This window comes from Nelumbo nucifera, chromosome 3, assembly GCF_055504915.1.
Source record: "Nelumbo nucifera cultivar China Antique chromosome 3, China Antique-T2T, whole genome shotgun sequence".
NCBI classification, from domain to species: Eukaryota; Viridiplantae; Streptophyta; class Magnoliopsida; order Proteales; family Nelumbonaceae; genus Nelumbo; species Nelumbo nucifera.
Window position 1 is genome coordinate 78159359 of NC_142651.1, and position 22378 is coordinate 78181736.

Sequence of the window (22378 nt, forward strand, 5' to 3'; positions counted from 1 at the left end):
AAGGAGCCCAAACTTCCTACAAGGAGCCCGAACTCCCTACAAAGAGCCCGAACTCCCCACAAGGAGCCCGGGCACTCCCTTAGGCCCCGAGCCTTACGAAACAACCCGAACTGGCCCGGCCCATGGCAGTTCGGGCCACACCTCTATCCGAACTCAAGACTTAACCTCACACACCACTCCAGCACTTCGCCTCCAGGACGCCGAACTAAACAAACCACACCGTACCTGACACCGAAGGGGTCCGTATCCAGGGGCGGCGCAACTGACTGACTTGGGATCTGACGCTTGACAGCCGCACTTCAACGGCCACCTGCCACTACCATCTCCAGTTACAGAGACGGCTCCGACAAAGAGAGCAGTGGCGGTTCTGCCCCAGCAGAGGTGATGACACCCGAACTGGCAGACGCACAGAAGTAATCATGCCCGACCTGACAGAAGCTTAGGAGTGAGTGCGCGAAGTGGTTATAAAAAACTCTCTACCCCCCAAGAACAAGGTATGTGAACTTTGCGTCATCTGGTTTTATCTTACCTTTGAGGGAATACTAACTTGAGCTTCGGAGCAATCTCACCGGGTTCCTCCCCGGAGATTCCCCACTTTCTTCTCCGTTTCAAGTCCCCTGTTGCTCCAGTCAGAGGCAAGGTCGTTGACAGCTAGGACCGGCCGGATTGCGCACCATCAATTGGCACCGTCCGTGGGAACGCTTCTAAAAGTCTCCCTCTAAAACTCTCATAACCTCTATTTTTCAAAAACCCCAACACTCATGGCTTCTTCTAGCAATGCCGGACGTGGCACGGAGATGAACACCACTGGGGAACAACTTCAAGTCCCCGTGGTGTGCATCGGACAGTTCACCATCCCCCTTCCGGTGGATGGGATCCCCAGTCTGAATGCGCCACAAACAGTGGCGCCCGTAAACCTTCCTGCCATGAACGTTCCTTTTCCTCTCCCTGTCAAAACAACCTTTACTGAACCAACTGTTGTCCCCCTGGCGACCAGCCAGAAACCAGTTGGACGACCTGATGCAATGCATGCGGGCAATGCAAGCCCAAATGCAACAATTCCAACAACATCAGCACCAGCAGCAACATCAGCTCCAGCAGCACCAAGTACTGCACCACATCTCCCAGTACCACTATCAGCAGCAGTTCCCCCAACTGCCTCTAAACCAACCACTGCTTCCACCTCGGCACCCTGCTCCAAAGCCGGTTAAGCCCTCCCCTCAGGGTGGACGCCATCACTGAGGAGAAGTCTCCCAGCTTTAGAACCCCCATAAGAGCCAGGCCGAGGGGAAAGAAAAATCACCCCCGCCTCGCAGCTCACCGGCGGGTCGGGGACCTCGCCCGCCAAGTCAGTATCTCGACACTCCAAATCTGAGCTCCCGCTGACAGAGAATCGATTCAGCGTCCTAGCGGTAGACTACCAACAGTCCGGGCCCATCGAGCTCGGCAACACAGAGGCCAGCAGTGCCAGTACCAGGCCCACTCAGCAACGAAGTCGCCGAACTGCCACCCGTGTCCTGCCCGAGCTCAGAGGTAAAGAAGAGACAAGCTCGGACGAGGTAAAAGCTGCCCCTATTCTCTCAGTTCCTTCCCCCCTCTCATCAGAACTCCTTGCAGTCCCCATGTCCAGAGACTTCAAGCTCCCCCTTTGGATAAGTATGATGGGTCCTTCGACCCCAATGACCACGTCGACGCCTTCCAATCCCAAATGCACCTAGCCAGGGCCAGTGAATTGTGCATGTGCGTGGCCTTCACCACCAGCTTCAAGGGGGTGGCCCGCACTTGGTACAGGAACCTGGCCCCCGGGTCAATAAGAAGCTGGACCTAGTTCGTGCAGGTCTTGACCGCACACTTCGTTACCAGCAAGCAGTGCCCCAGAACCAAGGAAAGCATCTTTGGAGTAGTCCAGAGGGAAGGAGAGTCCATCTGGGGCTACATCAAGCGGTTCAACGACGTGTGCTTGCAGATACCGCGATTGGACCTCGCGGTGCAGCTCGCGGCGACCAAGAGAGGAGTAATGCACAAGGAGTTCAAATGGCACATGGTAGCTAACCAGCCTGTGACCGTGGCCGAATTCCTCAAGCTCGCGGATAAGTTCATGAGAACAGAGGAAGAAATCAACCAAAGGACCGAAAGCAGGATCGAGAAAAGGAAGAGGGAATGCGAGCCCTCCAACCCAGTTGACAGAAGAAAAAACCCGGCCCAGGAGGCGAAGCCGAGCCAGCCGTTCCGAGCTCCCTTAGCAACTCGGACGGACTACACACCCTTAAACACGAGGCGGACTGAGATCTTGATGACGATCAAAGACACCCCATACGTAAAATGGCCACCTCGCCTAAAAGGGAACCCAAACGAGAGAAATAAAAACTTGTATTGTAGTTTCCATAGAGATCACAGTCATAGTACCGAACAATGTAGTAATCTCCGGGACGAGATAGAGGGACTCATCCGTCGCGGGTACTTGAGAAATTTTGTACAGCATAATAATAATAATAATAAGGCAGGTCGGCAAGGGGAGCACGAAAGAGATGCCCTCGAATCCAGTAGCAGGCCAGCCGAACCATCGCAAAGACAACCTCCGGAAGAGAGGCCAGTTCGGGGAACCATCCATGTGATAGTGGGAGGTTCGGTGGTAGCAGGTTGTACTTCGGTAGCGGCCCGAACGTCAGTTCGCGAAGCAGCCCGAAAAGAACAGAACCCTCCAAAGAGGTCGAAGACTGAAGAACCGATCTTCTTCACGGAAGACGATGCGCGAGGGGTCCACTACCCCCACGATGACGTGCTTGTCATAAAACTAAGGATAAGTGACTTCGAAGTCAGGCGCGTACTTGTGGATTCAGGTAGCTCGGCAGACATCCTCTTCAAGTCAGCATTTGACCAGCTTCAGTTGCAGAGAAGCGAGTTGAAGCCCACGAACACTCCTCTGGTGGGCTTCTGTGGAGAAGAAGTCAGGCCCCTTGGGAAATTAACAGTACCTGTGGAAGTCAGCACATGGCCTTGTGGGGTGAGACTCAACCACGATTTCCTGGTGGTCGCGACCCCCTTCCCATACAATGCCATAATAGGGCGGCCAATTACGCATGTCCTACGGGCAGTGGTCTCCACCTACTATTTGGCAATGAAGTTCCCTACAGACTTCGGTGTGGGGGTAACGCGGGGTGACCAACTTGAGTCCCGCAAGTGTTATGTTGTTGCCCTGAAGGGAAAAACCCAGGCGAACGACGACCTCGAGCTGGAGCGGCCTACGGAGCAGGGCGAGGAATGAGCTTCGCCCACTTTGGATATGAGACCACCCCGAAAAGTAAAAGAGGTTCAGAGGCTAAACAGCCGCATAGCTGTTCTAAGCCGCTTCATGTCCAAATCGGCAGACCGCTGCCTGCCTTTCTTTAAAGCAATCAAAGGCAAAGGGTTCGAATGGACTCGAGACTGCCAGCTCATGTTCGACGAGCTAAAAAACTACCTTGCTAGTGTGCCGATCTTAACCCGGCCCGAGGAGGGCGAGGTCTTGGAACTATACCTCTCGGCAAGCGACGAGGTGGTCAGTTCGGTACTAATAAAAGAATTAGATCGGGTCCAATGACCCATCTATTATGTTAGTAAAATTTTGTAGGGAGCAAAGACGAGGTACCCGCAGATAGAAAAGCTAGCATACGCACTGATAATCGCAGCTCGGAAACTCTGCCCATATTTCCAGGCTCACATTGTCATCGTCTTGACTGACAAACCTCTGAGACAAGTCTTACTCAAGCCCGAGGTTTCCGGTCGGCTGACGAAGTGGGCCATCGAGCTTAGCGAGTACGACCTCCAGTATAAGCCACGAACTGCTATTAAGGCCCAAGCCTTAGTAGATTTTATCGCCGAGTGCACGTTCAGCCTCGAAGTCCCTAGGCCGGTTGAGCCCGAGATCCCCAGTTCGGGTGAGCACGGAGCTCCCAAGCCAATAGAGTCTGAACCCCGTGAAGTAGCAGCCAGTGTGGCATCTCTCCTAGTTAGGTCAAACGCGAACTGGGATGAGGAGCCCTGGATCCTTCACATAGATGGCTCCTCAAACTAGCAGGGCAGCGGGGCTGGAATAGTGCTACGCGGCCCAGGTGGCACGAAATTGGAATACGCACTACGCTTTGAGTTCGCGGTATCCAACAACAAGGCGGAGTATGAGGCACTGATAGCCGGACTGAACCTAGCGCAAAAAGTAAGAGCAAAACACATAGTTATCTGTAGCAATTCCCAGCTTGTGGTCAACCAGGTTATGGACGAATACGAAGCATGCAAGCTGACTATGATCGCCTACTTGGCAAAAGTAAAGGATGCTCTACTCAACTTCCAATCACACTTCATCAGGCAAATACCGATGTCAGAGAACACTGAGGCCGACGCTCTGTCCCGGTTAGCCAGCACGAGTCACAACACCATGAGAACCGTGTACATAGAGGACTTACCTCGGCCTAGCATTCTCGGTGAGGCAGAGGAAGTCGCTCCCGTCCTTGAAGCAGAGCCAAGCTGGATCGACCCACTCGCGAGCTTCTTGCTAGATGGAATCCTCCCTGCGGACCACAATGCAGTCAAGAGGGTGCAGCGCCAGGCAGCCAAATACGTCATAATAGACGAACGGTTGTACCGACGGTCCTACACGCTACCCTACCTGCATTGCTTGCGACCTACCGAAACCAAGCTCGTACTCCGCGACACTCATGAAGTTCTGTGTGGCAGACACTTGGGAGGCAGGGCCCTCGCTCAAAAGGCACTTCGACAAGGGTACTATTGGCCAACGATGAAAGCAGAGGCCGTCGAGCTCGTCAGAAAATGCGACAAGTGTTAGAAGCATGCCAATATCCACTATCAGCCTGTCGCCGACTTCAAGTACCTCACCAGTCCATGGTCCTTTGCACAATGGGGCATCGACCTCTTGGGGCCATTCCCACCAGCAACAGGTGGGAGGAAGTTCCTAGTGATGGCAGTAGATTACTTCACAAAGTGGATAGAAGTTGAACCTCTGGCAACAGTTATAACCCGAAACATACAGAACTTCTTTTGGAAGAACATAGTATGTCACTTCGGGTTACCTCGGGTACTGATCTCCGACAACGGCAAGCAGTTCGAGGATATCAAGTTCCAGGAATGGTGCCAAGATATGGGAATTCGTCAGAACTTCACACCGGTCGCACACCCACAGGCAAACGGTCAGACAGAAGTAATGAACAGAGCCATCCTCCGCGGACTGAAAGCGTGACTAGACCAAGCTAAAGGGTTGTGGGCAGACGAGCTACCAAGTGTTCTGTGGGCTCACCGAACTACGGAAAAAACCGCCACGGGAGAGACCCCCTTTAACCTCACCTACGGCACTGAAGCGGTAATCCCGGTGGAGATCGAAGTACTTACACTGCGACTAGAAGCATATGACGATCAAACAAACGAAGACGAGTTACGTGCCAACCTCGACCTACTAGACGAGGTAAGAGACCTCGCGTACATTCGGACAGCAGCTTACCAGCAAAGAGTAGCTCGGTACTACAATGCCAGAGTAAAGAAGTGGAACTTCCGCGTCGGCGACCTGGTTCTCCGTAAGATCATGGCACCCGAGCCCGGCGTGGGCAAACTTGGACCGAATTGGGAAGGGCCCTACCGAGTAAAGAGAGCGCTCGGGGGGGCATACGAGCTTGAAACTTTAGAGGGCAGACAAGTACCCCGAGCTTGGAACGTCGTTAACTTGAGACGATACTACCTATAGATCACCAAGCGAAGTGGACTAAGTCACTACCAGAGCCAAAAGGCTAGGATGCCGAACTAATAAGGACCTCGGCATGGACAAGCAAAGGCAAAAGATGCAAACTAAAAGCTCAGGAAAAGTGCCAACAACAAACTAATAGGGGCATCGACATATGGTCAGTTCGGCAATACGGCCAGTTCAGAGGAAAGAGCGACCAACACTTAATGAAAAGAAAAATCATTCAATTGCAAAATACTTTGCGTACATTTCAAAAAAAAAGAAAAGAAAATAAATAAATAAATAAATAAATAATACTGTGTACACTTAATCAAAAGAAAATCACAGGCCCGAAGGCACTTCTTCACCATTAGAAGACACTTCAACGATACCCGAAGGTCCTGCCTTGCTCTCAGAATCCGACTCACCATCAGCGGCGTCGGCCATCTCCTAAGTAATGCGCGAAGTGGATATCACACTAATATTGAGCTCGGGGTACGTATTCCGGATCATCCACTGGCTTAGTTTAAAGCCCCTTCTATACGGGTCCACCATCAGGTCATCAAAGCGCGACGAGGCAATGTATTCATCGACGGCCTTCTTCTTGGCATCCTCAATGCCTTGAGAAAAGATCTGTGTCCTCTCCCTAATATCCTCTCGAAGGTATTCAACCTGATGCTGCAAATCCAGCCTCAGGTCCGCCATATGCTTCACCACAACTCCCATGGCCTCGACATCTCTCTGAGACCTCGCCTGCTTGGCCTGTGCAACGCGAGCAGCCGCCTCAGGAGCTTAGGAAGCCACCTCGGCAGCACGGAAAGCCTCTTCGGCAGCTCGCGCCTGCCTCGAGCTCCTTTCCACTTGGGCCGCCAAGGCATGGATAGAAGAATTCACCTACCAAAAGGAAAGAACAAATGATCAAAAGAACGACAGCAAGAAAGATAAAAGCAAAGAGCCCGACAAGAAATCTGACTTACCACTATGGCATGAGTGGCAGCACGACAAGCTACCTGGTTCAAAGGAAGCTCGGTCCATGCTGCGACCTCCTCAGGATAGATGGCCTCCCTACTCTTCTGAAGAGCGTGGTTCGGCGACAACACGCTCCTGAACTCGCCTTGGGCTCCTGAGCCTGAGGGCCCAGCTCGCGTATAAGCAGACTCAGAGTAAGTGGGAGCCCCCGTGTAAGTAGCCTCGGCATAAAGGGCCCCTGCCGCTTCATGTACTGGAGGGGCTATCTCGGGCTCCCTGGGCGGATCCACTGACGGGTAGTCTGGTACCTCGGGCTCCGCATCTCGGGGCAGCTCAGCACGAGTTCATTTGGTGACTCGCTTCCTCCTCTTCATGCCGTGAAACAGGTGCCCACCACGAGTCCTCTCTAAGTCCATCACACCTGCAAAATGAGCTCGGCATCAGAAAAAAACGAAAGAACAGAGCAAAACAAAAGACAAACCTCTGAGTAAGAAACCTACCCGAACTCAGACCGGCCTCAATGAGCTTGGCCTCCGATAGATAATGATGGCATTTTAACCCAAGCCGTGCTCATTGCCGGAGGCCCTTCGCCGTCTCCGTAGCAAGCGTAACACCGGTGTCAGGGGCGGCCATCCCCCACCCGGTTTGGAACGGCCACCCCAATGCACTTCGCACCCCAAAGTAGTCCTGTTTCCACGCTGGGACCTTGTTGGGAAGTTCGTGTAAAAGCTTAAAACCCGGGCGAGGAGACAAGTAATACGCCCGCCTACGCCCGGGAAGGGGACCCGCTTGCTTCTTAAGCATTAAAATGGAAGAGAAGATCTCCAGGTCTAAAAGCAATATCTGTTCGCAAAATAGGGAAATTGTCCCCACCAAGTTACGAACGGAGTTCGGGTGAAGCTGGCCGACAGTAACGCCAAAGTGGTTCAGAACCTCGACAATGAGGGGGTGGAAAGGCAGGCGCAACCCCGCAACGAGCTGCTCCCGGAATATCACGATCTCATTAGGACCGTGTTCCCAAAGGAAACTGCCCGAGGGTACGAAGTAGGTGTACTCCCTAGGCAAGTTGAACTGGGTAATAAGGGAGTGAAGCCCCTCAAGCGTCATGGTCGAGGGCCCAAACTTGTCTAACGTCGGACCTCAACGAGAGGAGGACGCCAAACTACTCGAGGCGACTCGGCCTACGGGTTCGAACTCTTCCTCAAGTTCTACCTCAGGTTCACTAGGACTGTCAGGGGATGCAACTCGGTTCGTAGAACCTGCATCCAACCCCCATGAAGAACTGTCTGAGCTATCCGAGCTCGACATCGGAAGGAGAAGAAGGATTCTAGGAAAGTACTCAGCCGAAAAAAAGCAAACGGACTACGGGAATGTGAACGCGAGCTAAACGCTTGAATGCGAGCTGAAACTTGGACTGCTCAAGAAGCAAAACGCAGGATAATGACAGCGACTGGGGTCCCCCACTATTTATACCCACAGTAACCGAGAATCAACGGCTCAGATCAAAGCCAATCCAATGGCCTGCAGTTGCGCTGACCGCACGTCTCCTGTGACCAAGACGTGACTGGCCACACATCTCTTGAAACTGAAAAGAGCGCCAGCGCACGTCCCCTCGCATTAAAGGCGGCAGCGACACGTTTTTAAATTTGAAAAGACGCCCGCTGTCACGTCTCCCAGTGGCGCGCTTTTTGAATTTTGAAATAAAGCGCGCGCTGTCATGTCTGTCAGCATTTATAGGCAGATTGGCGCGTTTGCCGTCTTTTTGGCGCTCGAGAAACCCGAAAAAATCCTAACGACGCGCACCTCGCGTTATCAGTCAACCAATTTGAAGTACGGGACAAATCCGCTCGCCACCTCGCGAACTCCCCGCGCCAGGGCAAGACCCTTAGCGCAAGGAGTGGGGGGCAATTGATGAAGGAAGATTTGGCCCGACCTTGTAACTACTCAACACGTGGCGAAGGCAACAATTCGGCATAACAACACACCCAGGGCGCGAGCTCTGAAGGGAGGAACCAATGGTCCAAACTCCCTATAAGGAGCCCGAACTTCCTACAAGGAGCCCGAACTCCCTACAAAGAGCCCGAACTCCCCGCAAGGAGCCTGGGCTCTCCCTTAGGCCCTGAGCCTTACGAAACAACCCGAACTGGCCCGATCCATGGCAGTTCGGGCCATACCTCTATCCGAACTCAAGACTTAACCTCGCACACCACTCTAGCACTTCGCCTCCAGGACGCCGAACTAAACAAACCACACCGTACCTGACACCGAAGGGGTCCGTATCCAGGGCCGGCACACCTGACTGACTTGGGATCTGACGCTTGACAGTCGCATTTCAACGGCCACCTGCCACCGCCATCTCCAGTTACAGAGACGGCTCCAACAAAGAGAGCAGTGGCGGTTCTGCCCCAGCAGAGGTGATGACACCCGAATTGGTAGAAGTACAGAAGTAATCATGCCCGACCTGACATAAGCTTAGGAGTGAGTGCGCGAAGTGGTTATAAAAGGATCTCTACCCCCCAAGAACAAGGTATGTGAACTTTGCGCCATCTGGTTTTATCTTGCCTTTGAGGGAATACTAACTTGAGCTTCGAAGCAATCTCACCGGGTTCCTCCCCGGAGATTCCCCACTTTCTTCTCCGTTTCAGGCCCCCTGTTGCTCTAGTCAGAGGCAAGGTCGTTGACAGCTAGGACCGGCCGGATTGCGCACCATCAAAACCCTTAGATTTTGTAAGTTAATCATTACAAGTTTAACGATTCATTTGTACAGATTGAATCTTGTTTGCACCATCAAATCTTATAACAGTTTCCACATCCATTGAAAATATTGGAAATATTGGAAAATAAGGTCATCAGATTTGTTTTGATATTTTTTCTTGCTTCACCTTGAAAAGGGCAAAAATAGGTTTTAGAAAAATTTTAATATCATAGGTAAGCAAAACTTAACAAATTGCTAATGTCTTTTGTTCAATGGCATGAACTAACAAGGGAGGTTTTAGTCCATTTCGTAAAGAGAGGAGGTTTAAGTATCTATGATTATAAATCCAAGATAGGGGTGCAAGTCGGGCCGGATTTATGATCAATCCGGGCCTGATCCTAAAATTTAAACTTATATATATGCATAATTGGACCAAGCTCGGACGAGTTTGGACTGCCTAAGTGATAGACCCAAGCCTGACCTGAAAGAAAAAAACACACTACTTTTTGGGCCCGAGCCCAACCAAAAGACCGAAAATCCTACTCCAGCCCGTATAAAATTTCGGACTGAGCTCGTTCGGGCTCGAGATAGGCTCGCCCATATTGAGATGGGTGAAACGTGAAAAATAGCATACATGAATTCAAATTTGAAAGTCCCAACTTGTCTAAATAAAACTGCGCCGGTGGGGCGGCGCCTAGTGTTCTTAACGTTCAGGTGACAACATAACGTCACCAAACCCAACTATTTGTCCGTTCCCCGATGATTTTACATCTGCGCCGCACAATTCCTGTTTTAAGGCCACCACCACATGACCGTTGTAAGAATAGTGGTAGTTATTCTGCAACCTTGAGACGCTCACCCTCGCATGTAATTGATTTTTGCAACGGTCTGAAAAGATCATTTTCTCATTGAGTAATATTTCTATATCAGAGTTGGTGTTTTCCCCTCTCACTATATAGTTCGGGGCAAGGGTAAGAAGAGTTATTCTCGCTTCGGAGAAGAGCGATGCGGGAGGGGGTGAGAGAGGGTTTCAGATTTTCCCCCTTTTTGTAAACGATCTCTGTTCTTATTTTATCTTGGATTTTGCGAAGGATTCGCTCGTTTTCCAGGGCTTTTAGGGTTCTTGCTCTCGATAATTTCCGTAATTGTTAATGCGGAGGAAACGATTACTGGATTTTCGTGTTTGTGTGGGTAACTTGGCAGAGATTTTTTGAAATGTTTTCGCCCACAATTTAGGGTTTTGATTGAAGATATGGGCTCGGAAGATGCCGATCTTTAGGATGACGGAGGCGGTGGAGGGCTCTCACTGGTGGTGCATCGTCGGTTTCATGCTCGATTTGCCTCGAGGCGGTAACGGACAGCGGGGATAGATCGAGGGGCGAAGCTGCAATGCGGGCATGAATTTTATCACGGTATGTAAGAAAATATTGAATTATTTTGAGAATTATTATTTTCATTGCGACTGATGAGCTGTTGAGGTACATATACGAGTTTAGCATGCATGTTAAAGCGAAAATGCGTTTTAGATTTTATTGTGATGCCGATTGAGACTAGAGAGCTAAATTTTTCCTCAATCCACATATTGGTTGTCTGGATTTTGCTCCGTAAATTTTCTCCAACGCTATTACCTCTTGCTCTTTGGTCCTAACCTGTTTCAAATACTTCACCTTCAAAAAAAAAAAAAAAATTAAGAAGTACAAAAATTTTGAAGCTATTTTGACGATGAAGTGCTTATGTAACATATATTGGAGACTGGGATGGGAACTATTTGAAATTGAAGGGTTTAACAATTGCAAACCATTCTAGTCTGAAGTTCAAACTTTACATCTCTACTTAGTGTAGCATCATAGATATTAGGGCATGAAAATGAATATATGCCACAATAAATTGTCATGGCAATATCAGGTAGAGCCAGTCAGTTTGTTAAGGTTACTGCATCTGATACTTTATCCTTGTCCAGATTCTCAAACTCTATCCTGGGTCAAAAAATATTTGAGATTTTAAGATTGACTTGAGTTGATTGAGAATTCTCTATAAATTAGTGGCATCTTGTGTGGAGGCGGAATAATCTTGGTTGAATCCTCATTCTTAGAAAATTTAACTTGGTGCTGGGGTATTTACCAAGTAGATGGAAGGGTTGGTGCAGTTATGGGACAACGATGGATGTTTTATCAACCTTGTCTTAGTAATAAAAGGAACACTTGCTTTGGACAATATCCTCATTGGTGCCATCTTGGCAATCAGTTTGTTAAGGTTACTGCATCTGATACTTTATCCTTGTCCAGATTCTCAAACTCTATCCTGGGTCAAAAAATATTTGAGATTTTAAGATTGACTTGAGTTGATTGAGAATTCTCTATAAATTAGTGGCATCTTGTGTGGAGGCGGAATAATCTTGGTTGAATCCTCATTCTTAGAAAATTTAACTTGGTGCTGGGGTATTTACCAAGTAGATGGAAGGGTTGGTGCAGTTATGGGACAACGATGGATGTTTTATCAACCTTGTCTTAGTAATAAAAGGAACACTTGCTTTGGACAATATCCTCATTGGTGCCATCTTGGCAATCTGGGGCCAGAGAACTCTTTTACCACATGGAGTTGCTCCAACCCGAGAAGGTTGTAGATTGTTGCCCATGTTAGTTCATGTATAAATAATTTCCAATAAAATGGCTTTGCCTAGCTATAGGCCATGATATCTCATCAAGTAGTCAGTCCTTGATTTTGTTCAACCTTGGGAAGTTGACTCACATTGAACATAACCTACCATTTTATTGACCAAAAAAAAAAAAACATAACCTACCATTTTTTGGTGGATTGCCTTGCAATCATGGTGTCACTGCGATTCACTGACTTATGTTGCATGCTTAATCTTATTTTGGGAAATGAATATTTTGTATGACACTTCTTGGATGCTCTTTATCATGTTTCTTACTTTTATGTTTTATGATTTGCTTCCGATTGCATTGGTTCTGCATCCAATGCAAGGGGAATGATGCAGTGCCCTAATTGCAGAAAAATTGAGAAAGGTCAATGGCGTTGTGCAAATGAGCCCATGATGAGGATGTCTAAGATTTAAGTTATTCTGAAGTGGTAAAATAACAGCCTGTTATTGATTGGTTTACTTTTCTTCTGGTTATCTATTTACGATGGTTGAAAAAGTTATGCAGTCACATCTGCATTTTTTGTTGTCTGCTGTGATTTATCCCAAATGCAATAATCAATAAATTGCATATACTAATATTCCTTGAAGAAGGAATATACTCAAAACTGATGCTAGTTACATCACTATTTGAAGAAGGAATTTTGAGTTAAAGAATGATTCTCTTTTGAAGCTATGTTGTTTAGCTTCAGAGAATCATTTCTTGGAATGAGATTTGAGCCAAAAAAGGGTTTAGTACCAGCAACTTTCATACATCCAAACTCAAAACTGATTCTCAGAATCACCAATCAGAGTTAATGTTTTGAAAGCATGCCATATGTAACCTGTATCAATCAACTTGTAAAAATTGTCAAAGAATCTGAGACCTGGAAAGCTCAACCATTTCATAGTTTTTTTTGGCAACCATTTCATAGTTTTGATCATCAGATATGATTTGCATCTGACAATATTGATATGATAGAATAACTTATGAGTTAGAATTTAGGCTTCTCTAGTGGTCAACACCTAGAGGGCCTACTAGGAGTCATCATCTAGTAGCTTCAAGGAGTGTGTACCAGTTTACCTTCAAGAATGTCTACTGTCTACACCGAACAAGGCAGCAAACACTGCTCATAAATTTGTATTTCATTCACTCCATTCCAAAATTTAGAATATTATTTGTATTCACCGACCAATGACTGAGCTTCATTTAGCTCCAAATCTAAAATAGCATCTTATCTTTTTAAACTTTTAAAACTGATTTAGAACTTCCAAAGAGTTGTGCTCCTTTGAAGAAAGTAAATATATTCCTAACAAAACTCAAAAGCCAAAGTAGAAAAATAACAAAGAAGGGACTTTGCAATTTTTGAGAGCAAGGGTTTGAATGGGTCAACAGATCAATTGGTTTGGCTGGCGTATTAGTCAAACAAGGGTTATCTAGGAATTAACTTTTTTGGGCTTATTTTTATGTTTTATGCACAATGTGATATGTGGCACCACACATAGGAGCACTGATGAGGTGCATTTCAAGGCCTGTGCCTAGGGGTGCCCATGGTTCGGTTAACCGAACCTTAACCGAACCGGTGGTACTGGTTTTTCCAATTCTCCAAACCGAAACCGAACCAGTACCACCGATTTCGGTTCTTCGGTTTTTTGGTTTTTTATATTTATAAAATATTATACAAATATATATATATATATAATATTATATTATAAATAATAAATGATACATAATATATTATAAATATTTGAAAAATATATAATATATTTATAAATAGATCATTATAAATATAATATAAGTATATATTTTTATATATATAATACATAGAAAATATGACATATATATTAAATATATATAAAATACACATAAAAATATATATACCGGTCGGTTTGGTTAACCGTCAATTTTTTGTAAGTTAACTGAAAACCGAAGCGGTCCTTCAGTTTTTCAAAAATCTCGAACCGAAACTAAACCGATCGGTTTGGTTAACTGCATTTTGCGGTTCGGTTTTCTCAGTTCAGTTCGGTTTCTCGGTTTTTCGGTTTTTCATGGACTGCGCCTTTCTCAGGTGTGTGCCTTGGCATGTGCCTCAACTCAAAGGCATCATATGTGTTCTTGTCAGGAATTTTGAAGCTTCTATTCAACATCTTTTACTAGCAATTCTCTTGTGCCTCAGCTTAAAAGCATTGTCTATGTTATTGTCTGGAATTTTTAAAGCTTTTGTTCAGTTTATTTAATCTTCTCTTGCACCAAAATCTCATGCTCTTCAAAGTAGGGCCTAATCCGTTGCCTTCTTTCACTAGAAATTCTTACTTAGGTCTGATGTACAGGGACAATGGTAAACTGAATCTAAATAGATAAATTTCAATGTTCAGTTTATTTAATCCTCTCTAGGAATAAGCACCATAGTTTTGGGTGACACTTGGGGTGCCTAGGCGATTACAATTTTATAAAATAAAGAACTAAATTTTGTCTATTTTCCTAGTTTTTATATATCATGTATATTAATTGACATAATAGCAATTAAGTTATCTTTATTAAGAACATTAATTTCCTTTAAAAACATGGCAAATTTTCATATGAAAAAGATATATAAGAATATTTTTTAAATAAATTAATTTCAATGTTTCCAAAAATAATACTAATATAATAATTATTTAATAGGCAATTTCACATCAATTAGCAAATAACAAAGGCTATAATTTTATATGATAAAAATTTAAGATAGAAAATAAAAGAGAGCAAGGATAAATCTACTGTTTTATTTAGTGAGAGAGAACAGGAAAAAACAAAAAAAAAGGAAATGTCTTTGTACTTCTATTCTTTCTCTTTCTCTTCTCAAACCCTTTGATCTTTTAAATGATGATGCGCGATCCGGTTGGTCCTAGCTGCCGGTAACCTTGCCTCGGATGGAGCGGGAGATACCTGAAACAGGGAGGAAACAAGAGATCCCCAGTGGAGGAACCCGGTGGGAATGCTCCGACGCTCAAGTTAGCACTCTGAGAAGGCAAGGAAGATGAGAGATTCTCTTAGACCAGTGGAGGAACCCGGCGGGAATGCTCCGACGCTCAAGTTAGCACTCTGAGAAGGCAAGGAAGATGAGAGATTCTCTTAGACCAGAAGGTGCAAAATATCACCTATTTTTACTCTGGGGGAAGAGGGCCTTTTATAACCGCCTTGGTGCACTCACTCCCAAGCCTCGGCCAAATCAGGTATAACCGCCTCTGCGGGGGGCCAGACATAACCGCCACTGTCTTCTCTGTCGGAGCCGTCTCTACAACGACTGAGATGGCGGTAGCAGGTGGCCGTTGGAGTGCGGCTATCATGTGTCAGATCCCTGATCAGTCAGGCGCGCCGCCTCAGATTGCGGACTTCTTTGGTGTCAGGTACGGTCGTTCAGTCATGCGGCCTGGAGCCGAGGTGCCGGAGTGGTGCATGAGGTGAAGTCTTGAGTTCGGACAGGAGCGTGGCCCGGACTTACCCGAGGTGGGTCAGTCCGGGCTTTGCCTTTCGTGGTGTTCCTTGTAGAGCTCCGGATTTCTAAGGAAAGCTCGGGTTCTACCTCCTAGGAAGCACGGGTTCTCTTTGGGGAGCTCGGGGCGCCTCTCCTTGGGGGGCTCAAGCCTCTTCTTGGGCTATGGCTATGTCGCTGTGCCGAGCTGATGCTCCTGCCAGGTTATACCCGGTTGCCTCCACGTGTCGCGCGGCCAAGGGGTTGGGCCAAATCCCCCTCCATCAATTGCCCCCCACTCCCCGTGCCCGGGGTCTTGACCCGGTGCGGGGAGTTCACGGGATGACAGGTGGATTTGCCTCGTGGCGTGCTTCGTCCAGCTTGGTGATCCTCCGGTCTGACCCGCCTATGCCTTTGGCTCGATCAGGGTTAGTTCCGCTTGACCAAGGGTCAACCCGGGTCGCGTACAGCTCACGCGCGGACATCAAACGATTATTAGATTTCGGACGTAAAAAATTTGCGCTAAACTGATTTCACCTCGGGGGTCCTGGTCACGTTTCCCTCGCTATAGTCTTCAGCACTTGTTCTTTGAGCTCGCGTTCAAGGTCTTCAGCTTGCGTCACTTTTCCTAGTCCGGTAGCTTTTCCTTGGTGATGAGTCCCCTTAGCTTTTCTTTCAATTTCTTTCCTTTCAATGTCTAGTTCGGAAAGCTTAGATAGTCTTCTAGGAGAGCCTGAGGTGGGGACCTCGGCTCGTGCTGCTTCTTTCGACAACCTTCTGGATGAGCCGGAGGTAGGGCCTTCAGTCTGGGTCACCTCTAGCAGCCTGGCATCTACTTCTCGTCGAGTTCGGATGCTAGATAAGTTCGGACCTTCCACTATGACGTCTGAGAGACTTCGGTCTCTTGTTCGTCAGTTCAATCTAACCGGGGAGTACACCTATAGTTTACCTACGGGCGACTTCCCTTGGGAGCATGGTTCGGATGAGATCGTGATTTTCCGGGAGCAGTTCGTCGCCGGGCTGCGCCTTCCCCTTAATTCCCTTATCGTCGAGGTCTTGAATCACTTCGGCGTCACTGTTGGTCAACTCCACTCGAACTCCATCCGCAACGTTGTTGGGACCATCTCCCTCTATTGTGAATATGTCCTCCCGCTAGATTTAGAAATCTTCTCCGCCCTCACGCTTAAGAAGCATGCAAGCTTCCTTCCCGAGCACAGGCGGGCCTACTACTTGTCTCCCCGCACGGGGTTTAAGCTTCTACACGAGCTTCCAAGTAAGGTTCCAGCATGGAAGCGGTACTACTTTGTGGTCCGAAGTGCTACGGGGTGGCCGTTCCCCACCCATTGGAGGGCGGCTATTCACGACCTCGGTGCCATGTTAGACAAGAACATGGCGGAGACCTTCCAGTCTTGGGCCCAGCTCGGGCTCGAGTGCAAAGATTACCTTACGGAGGCTAAGCTTAGCCGGTCTGAGTCCGGGTAGGTTTCTTACTCGGATGTTTTTTTTTTTTTTTATTTATTTTTTATACTGATACTGAGCTCCTTTCGCAGTTGTCATGGAGGAGGAGAAGACCTGTGGCGACAACCTGCTCGACGGGATGAAGAGGAGAAGGCGGGTTACTAAGCAGGCTCGCGTTGAGTCTCCTCGGGCTGTGGAGCCCGAAGTTCCAAGCCATCCTCCAGTCATCAACCTGGAGTCTCCCAGGGAGCCCGAGGTGGCAGGGCCTGCTCCGGAGGTTGCGGCGGAATCCGAGGTTGTAGAGGCTCGGGACGTCGACACTACGGAAGCTTCCCACACTCAGACGGTATTCTCCAGCTCGGGGAGCCAGGAGGGGGTCGGTAGTGTGTTGACGCCAAGCTGTGCTCTCTGTAAGAGCAAAAAGGCTGTCTACCCTGGGGAGGTTTTGGAATGGGCTGAACTTCCTCCAGGTCACATCGGTGCCCGCGCTGCGTCTCATGCCATGGTGGTAAGTCGAAGTGGTTTCCCTTGGTGTTTTACCTATGCTTTATTATTCTCTTCTTGCTGGACTGACTTGTTCTTGCTTGGCAGGTAAACTCCTCCATCCACGCCTTAACTATTTAATCGGAGAGGAACCCGAAGCGGGCACAAGCTGCCGAAGAGGCATCCCGTGCAACGCATACCGAGCTAAGGATAGCTCGGGAGTGGATCTATCGTCTTGAGGGTGATACTTCGGCTCAGAAGAATGCCATCGGGACCTTGACGTCGGAGAAGGTTGCAATGGATCGCGAGTTGGAGAGGTTTCGGAGGGAGAACGCGGCCTTGAGGCTTGTTGTAAAGCATCTCGCGAACTCAAAAGGGGTCTTGGAGCACGAGGTGGAATACCTTAAGGCCGATATCAAGGAGAAGTCCGAGATCTTCTTCCAAGCCATCGCGTCAGAGCGCTTTGACGACCTGATGGTGGGCTCGTATCGGAGGGGTTTCAAGTTGAGATGGTGGATGATAAGGCATACGTACCCCGGACTCGACACTCGTGCCATAACCACCTCGCGCATTACTCCCGACATGGCTCTCCAGGTTGACGAGGACCCGGACTCCGACAATGAAGCAGGCGCCTCAAGTGCCGTCGAAGTTCCTTCTGATGTCTTGATCGAGGGAGGTGTGCCTCCGAAGTGATATGTACCGAGCCTGCGAGCTCGTTTTTATTTTGTCTTTGTATTGAATCGATTGTAAATGAAATGTTGGTAATGGAATACCTTTTTCTGGTTAAGTGTTGTGCACTGCCGTTCTTTCTTTTTGCCGAAGTGACTATATTGCCGAACTGTTAGAATTAGGTCCCCAAAGCGGGGGGATTTCTCGAGGAGAGTTAACATAGTAAGGCTATACGCCCGATCTGTTTTCCGCTTGGGTCAAAGTTAGAATTAAGTCCCCTGTGCTGCCTGCTCTTTTGGCACTAACACTTGGTCGATGAGGTGCCAAGGTCATCATTAGCTCGTCGCTTTAGCCCTTGGCTAGAATACTCTCCTAGGGTTTGCCCACACTGAAGTGGCGATTGGGTCTTACGGTGCCGAGGTCCTTGTTAGCTCGATATTTTGGCTCTTATGCTCTGGGAGCGACTTATAGTTCACTCAGTTTGGCAATTTATAGGTAATATCGCCTTAAGTTGACGATATTCCATGCCCGGGGTATTTTTTTTCCCTCCAGGGTTTCGAGCTCGTACGCTCCTCCGAGCGCTCTCTTTACTCGGTAGGGTCCTTCCTAGTTTGGTCCGAGTTTGCCAACGCCGGGCTCAGGTACCATGATCTTGCGGAGAACCAGGTCGCCGACGCGGAAGTTTCGCTTCTTGACTCTGGCATTGTAGTACCGAGCTACCCTTTGTTGGTACGCTGCGATCTTGATGTAGGCGAGGTTCCTCACCTCGTCGAGTAGGTCGAGGTTGGTACGTAGCTCGTCTTCATTGGTCTTGTCGCCGTATGCTTCCAGTCGTAATGAGGGGATTTCGATTTCGGCTGGAATGACTACCTCCGTGCCATAGGTGAGGTTGAAGGGAGTTTCTCCGGTGGCGGTCTTCTCTTTAGTTCGGTAGGCCCATAGGACGCTGGGTAGCTCGTCCGTCCATAGTCCTTTAGCTCGGTCTAGCCTAGCCTTCAGTCCGCGGAGGATAGCTCTGTTCGTGACTTCTGCTTGACCATTTGCTTGTGGGTGTGCAACTGACGTGAAGTTCTGCCGAATTCCCATGTCTTGGCACCATTCCTGGAACTTGATATCCTTGAATTGCTTGCCGTTGTCGGAAATCAGTACCCGAGGTAATCCGAAGCGGCACACAATGTTCTTCCAAAAGAAGTTTTGAACGTTTCGGGCCGTGATTGTTACGAGAGGTTCAACTTCTACCCACTTTGTGAAGTAATCTACCACCACTACTAGGAACTTCCTCCCACCTGTTGCTGGCAGGAATGGCCCAAGTATGTCGATGCCCCATTGCGCGAAGGGCCATGGACTATGGTGATACTTGAGATCGGCGGCGGGCTGATGGTGGATATTGGCATGCTTCTGGCACTTATCGCATTTTCTGACTAACTCAACAGCGTCTACTTTCATTGTTGGCCAATATTACCCTTGCCGTAGTGCTTTTTGAGCGAGGGCCCTGCCCACTAGGTGTCCGCCGCATAGGCCCTCATGAATGTCGTGGAGCACAAGCTCGGCTTCGGGAGGCCGCAAGCAGCGCAGGTAGGGGAGCGTGTAGGATCTTCGGTACAACCGCCCGTCAATCATGACGTATTTGGCTGCCTGGCGCTCCACCCTCCTGCTGGCATTGCGGTTTGTGGGATGGGTCCCATGTAGCAGGAAGCTCACAAGTGGATCGATCCAGGTCGGCTCTGCTTGGACGACAGGAGCTACCTCCTCTGTCCCCCCGAGAATGCTAGGTCGAGGTAAGTCTTCTATGTACACGGTCCTCCTGGTGTTATCACTGGTGCTGAATAACCGGGACCGGGCATCGGCCTCGGCATTCTCTGACCTCGGGATTTGCCTGATGAAGTGTGACTGGAAGTTAAGTAGAGCCTCCTTTACTTTGGCAAGTAGGCGATCATAGTCGGTTCGCGGACTTCTTGGGCCTGGGCTAGCCCGGCTATCAACGCTTCGTACTCCGCCTCGTTGTTGGATGCCGCGAACTCGAAGCGTAGTGTGTACTCCAATTTTGTGCCACTCGGATCGTGCAGAACTAATCCGGCTCCGCTGCCCTACTGATTCAAGGAGCCATCTACGTGAAGGATCCAGGGCTCTTCATCCCAGTTCGCGCTTGGCCTAACCAGGAGAGATACCGAATTGGGTGCGACCTCACGGTGCTTGGACTCAACCGGCCTGGGAGCACCGAGCTCGTTCGAAATGGGGGCTTCGTGCTCAATCGGTCTAGGAACTTCGGAGCTGAATGTGCACTCCGCAACAAAATCCGCCAAGGGTTGGGCCTTGATAGCAGTTCGCGGCTTGTACTGGAGGTCGTACTCACTGAGCTCGATGGCCCACTTCGTCAGTCGACCAGAGACCTCGGGCCTGAGTAACACTTGCCTTAGGGGTTTGTTGGTGAGGACGATAATGGTATGGGCTTGGAAGTACGGGCGGAGCTTGCGGGCTGCAATGACCTATGCGTAGGCCAGTTTTTCTATCTTCGGATATCTCGTCTCCGCTCCCTGCAACACTTTACTAACATAGTAGATGGGTCGTTGGACCCGATCTACTACCTTTATTACTACCGAGCTGAACACTTCGTCACTTGCTGAGAGGTACAACTCTAGGACATCGCCCTCTTCGGGCCGGGTCCAAACTGGGATATTGGCGAGGTATCTTTTGAGCTAGTCAAATGCGAGCTGGCAACCTGGGGTCCATTCGAACCCTTTGCTTTTCATTGCGTTAAAGAAAGGCAGGCAGCGGTTTGCTGGCTTGGACATAAAATGACTCAGAGTGGCTATTCTGCCGTTCAGCCCCTAAATCTCTTTTACTTTTCGAGGCGGTCTTCTATTTGAGATGGCCCTTATTTTGTTCGGATTGGCCTCAATGCTGCGCCGGTTGACGATGTACCATAGGAATTTACCCGAGGTGGCACCGAAGACACACTTGTTTGGGTTTAGCTTCATGTTAAATTGGCGCAGAATTTGAAAGACAAAATGCAAATCTTGTATTAACTCATGTGAAAATTGGGTTTTGACGACCATGTTGTCTACATTCTAGCGTAGTTAATAAAGGGATCAAACAGCTTATTCACAAACCTTTGAAAGGTCGCTCCCGCATTTTTTACCCGAAGGGCATGACCTTGTAGCAGTACAGGCCAAACTCGGTTATGAAAGCGGTCTTTTCCTTGTCGGCCGGGTCCATCCTTATCTGATTGTAACCTGAGTAGGCATCCAGGAAGCTTAGCAACTCGTGCCCCGAGGTCGCATCCACTAGGCGGTCGATCCTGGGGAGGGGGAAGCAATCTTTCGGGCAAGCTCGGTTCAGGTTGGTATAGTCGACGCACATGTGCCACTTGCCGTTAGCCTTTTTCACCAGAACGGGGTTGGCCACCCAGCTCGGGTAATGAACTTCCCTTATGAAGTCTGCTGCGAGGAGCTTCTCGACCTCCTCGTCGACTGCCTTCCATCGCTCTGGGGCTAGGTTGCGTTTCTTCTGTCTAATGGGCCTAACTATAGGGTCAGTATTGAGTTTGTGAGTTATGAGGTTAGGGTCTATGTCGGGCATTTCTGCCGCGGATCAAGCAAAAACATCTAAGTTACTGAGTAAGAAGCGTACTAGTTCGGATCACAAGGGCTCCTCCAGGGAAGCGCTGATCTGAAGGGCTCGGGCTGGGTCCTCTGCCGAGACAGGGATGAGAACGGTCTCCTCCGTGGGCACAGCTCGCTCCTCGTTCTGTTCCACGGGTTGCTCCAACTCGAGGTCGCTGGCCACCTTGGCTTTTCCCTTGAGGGCGGCGACGTAGCATTTGCGGGACTCAAGCTGGTCGCCCCGCACTACCCCGATGCCGAAGTCTGTGAGGAACTTCATGGCTAAATAGTAGGTGGACACCACAGCCCTTAAAGCATGGGTGATCGGCCGACCTACTATGGCATTATATGGGGAGGGGGTCGCAACCACCAAGAAGTCGTGTTTGAGCCTCACTGTTCTAGGCCACATGCTGACTTCCACAATACTGTAACCCTACCCAGGGGCCTGACTTCCTCTCCGCTGAAGCCGACCAGTGGGCTGTTCGCGGGCTTCAAGTCACTCTCTTGGAACTGGAGTTGGTCGAAAGCCGCTTTGAAAAGGATGTCTGCCGAACTGCCTGAATCAACGAGAACGCGCTTGACTTCAAAATCATTAATCTTTACCTTTATGACGAGCGCGTCATCGTGGAGGTAGTGAACTCCGTGCACGTCGTCCTCGGTGAAGAGTATGGGGTCTTCTGTCCTTCGCCGCTTCGGGGGATTCTGCTC

At 48.9% G+C, this 22378-nt stretch overlaps 1 long non-coding RNA gene across 2 annotated transcripts in view; it reads left to right on the top strand.

Moving 5' to 3' along the window:
- Positions 1 to 10194: 10194 nt before the first annotated feature.
- The window catches only part of LOC104610243 (uncharacterized), a 36640-nt gene continuing 24456 nt past the window's right edge, over positions 10195 to 22378 (top strand). The window contains exons 1-3 of one of the 2 annotated variants that reach the window (XR_737408.3): positions 10324 to 10780; positions 17009 to 17424; positions 17508 to 18186. This is a non-coding gene — a long non-coding RNA (uncharacterized LOC104610243). Of the gene's footprint in view, positions 10781 to 17008; positions 17425 to 17507; positions 18187 to 22378 lie in introns of those variants that run through there. The other variant, XR_737412.3, reaches the window with a different exon arrangement.